The sequence below is a fragment of the Zalophus californianus genome, chromosome 8, assembly GCF_009762305.2.
Source record: "Zalophus californianus isolate mZalCal1 chromosome 8, mZalCal1.pri.v2, whole genome shotgun sequence".
NCBI lineage: Eukaryota > Metazoa > Chordata > Mammalia > Carnivora > Otariidae > Zalophus > Zalophus californianus.
Window position 1 is genome coordinate 45715224 of NC_045602.1, and position 3298 is coordinate 45718521.

Genomic DNA, 3298 nt, shown 5'->3' on the forward strand with positions numbered 1-3298 from the left:
TTTCATATTCTCCAACAAGTCATAACTACTACCTCTCACAAAAGTATTAAAACTCATTTTAGCCTTTAGAAAATGAATTACTAAGTACCATTAACACTAATATTTTATAAAGAAGCCTAACGCTACTCAGGGAGGTTTTTCCCTAAGATTCTTTTCTTTCTTTCTTTTTTTTTTTTTGAGATTAAATGCATTTTATTTTTAGACAACCTACACGACATTTTGTTTTCTTAAAAATAATGCCTCTGCTCCACATAAGTCAAGGACAGAATAAATGAAGAGCTCAAGAAGGCATCAGTCCCATCTAAGTCCTGGTGTCATGTGGATGTGACAAGTGACACATCCAAAGTAATAGCCAAATTTGTTAACATTTTTGCATTTTCCTAAACCACGCTTAAAGAAAATCATACATGGAGTCCCACTTCCTCTCAGTAGTCCAGTAAAGCAACCATGCTATCTGGATTCATGTTTTCACCAATAAAGAACTGGTAGTTCTTGAAATTAGCAAGGACATGTGCTTGATCTTTTCTGTAGCTCCTGTCATTATGCTTTCTGATCTCTGTCTCCCTTTGATTGATTTCATGTAATCTTTGATGTACCTCTTGTAGGCTTCTTTTGTGAAGGTGGTTTCCTACAAGTAATGGCTCACAATAAATATCAACACCAGTGATTACTGTGCTTTCCATACTTTCACCCTTGGGGCCTTCAGTGGAGGCATTTCCACCAATGAGTGAGTCATCAATGTTACCCTCTGTCCTACTGACCATCTTCCACTCCACCTCCAGCCCCAGCCTGTCCATGATCTCTCAGATCTTGTAAATGTTGGAGAACATCTCATCATGGCTGATGAGGTCCCAGTAGATGATCATGAGGGTGGCTGGAGAGAGACAACTGTGGCGCTAGCTTAGCAGGAGCCGGGAGCTCTACGAAAGCACAGTGCAGCCAGAGTGGCACTGGGGGGTGTGGGGGTAAGGGCAGTGGATGGAAAAACTTAAGTTTCTTTCTTTTAAATGCTGTCAATTGTCCAAAACTCCCTGTTTTCAAAGCAAAAGTATCTTTTTTGTTGTTTCTTTTGACAGCATTGCAGAACAATTAAGGACACATGCTTTTGGAACCAGGTGGACCTAATTCAAATTCTGATTCTGATTATAATAATTGTGAAAGGGGGACAAGTTATTTAATCTGTCAATCCCTTTCTCTGTCAAGGGCAAATAATCATAATAAAAGCATATACGTGCATGTGCATCCATGTGTGTGTGTCTGTGTGTGTGTGTGTGTGTGTGTGTGTGTGTGTGTTTCTCTTCAAGGCTGGCAGGAAGAAACTGAAAGTTTCCAATGGTGCTTGAAAAGGCCCTTGCTGAAGACCTTTTCCATTTTAATCACTGGCTTGCCCTGTCAATTTCTCTTTCTTCCTCTCCAGAATAACTATGGGCAGAAGGAGATGCCCATGGGATTTTTATTTCTCTTGTCTTTGTACAGAAGAGAGTTTATTTTTCTTTAAATTTTTTTATTGTTACGTTAATCACCATACATTACATCATTAGTTTTTGATGTAGTGTTCCATGATTCATTGTTTGTGCATAACACCCAGTGCTCCACGTAGAACGTGCCCTCTTTAATACCCATCACCAGGCTAACCCATCCCCCCACCCCCCTCCCCTCTAGAACCCTCAGTTTGTTTTTCAGAGTCCATCGTCTCTCATGGTTCGTCTCCCCATCCGATTTACTCCCCTTCATTCTTCCCCTCCTGCTATCTTCTTCCTTTTTTTTCTTTATATTGCATTATTTGTTTCAGAGGTACAGATCTGTGATTCAACAGTCTTGCACAATTCACAGCGCTCACCGTAGCACATACCCTCCCCAATATCTATCACCCAGCCACAGCATCCCTCCCACCCCTCACTACTCCAGCAACACTCAGTTTGTTTCCTGAGATTAAGAATTCCTCATATCAGTGAGGTCATATGATACATGTCTTTCTCGGATTGACTTATTTCACTCAGCATAACACCCTCCAGTTCCATCCACGTCATTGCAAATGGCAAGATCTCATTCCTTTTGATGGCTGCATAATATTCCATTGTGTATATATACCACATCTTCTTTATCCATTCATCTGTCGATGGACATCTTGGCTCTTTCCACAGTTTGGCTATTGTGGACATTGCTGCTATAAATATCGGGGTGCACGTACCCCTTTGGATCCCTACATTTGTATCTTTGGGGTAAATACCCAGTAGTGCAATTGCTGGGTCTTAGGGTAGCTCTATTTTCCACTTTTTGAGGAACCCCCATACTGTTTTCCAGAGTGGTTGCACCAGCTTGCATTCCCACCAACAGTGTAGGAGGGTTCCCCTTTCTCCGCATCCCTGCCAACATCTGTCGTATCCTGACTTGTTAATTTTAGCCATTCTGACTGATGTGAGGTGGTATCTCATTGAGGTTTTGATTTGGATTTCCCTGATGCCGAGCGATGTTGAGCACTTTTTCATGTGCCTGTTGGCCATTTGGATGTCTTCTTTGGAAAAATGTCTGTTCAGGTCTTCTGCCCATTTCTTGATTGGATTATTTGTTCTTTGGGTGTTGAGTTTGATAAGTTCTTTATAGATTTTGGATACTAGCCCTTTATCTGATATGTCATTTGCAAATATTTTCTCCCATTCTGTCAGTTGTCTTTTGGTTTTGTTGACTGATTCTTTTGCTGTGCAAAAGCTTTTTATCTTGATGAAATCCCAATAGTTCATTTTTGCCCTTGCTTCCCTTGCCTTTGGCGATGTTTCTAGGAAGAAGTTGCTGCAACTGAGGTCGAAGAGGTTGCCGCCTGTGTTCTCCTTTAGGATTTTGATGGACTCCTGTCTCACGTTTAGGTCTTTCACCCATTTTGAGTCTATTTTTGCATGTGGTGTAAGGAAATGGTCCACTTTCATTCTTCTGCATGTGGCTGTCCAATTTTCCCAACACCATTTGTTGAAAAAAGACTGTCTTTTTTCCACTGGACATTCTTTCCTGATTTGTCAAAGATTAGTTGACTATAGGGTTGAGGGTCCATTTCTGTGCTCTCTATTCTGTTCCATTGATCTATGTGTCTGTTTTTGTGCCAGTACCATACTGTCTTGATGATGACAGCTTTGTAATAGAGCTGGAAGTCCGGAATTGTGATGCCGCCAGCTTTGCTTTTCTTTGTCAATATTCCTCTGGCTATTCGGGGTCTCTTCTGGTTCCATACAAATTTTAGGATTATTTGTTCCATTTCTTTGAAAAAAGTGGATGGTATTTTGATGGGGATTGCATTGAATGTGTA

The 3298-nt window shown here is 40.9% G+C and overlaps 1 pseudogene; it reads right to left on the minus strand.

Annotated features, from left to right (window-relative positions):
- Window positions 1-291: 291 nt before the first annotated feature.
- LOC113938415 lies at window positions 292-866 on the minus strand (annotated as a pseudogene).
- Between the last annotated feature and the right edge of the window lie 2432 nt (window positions 867-3298).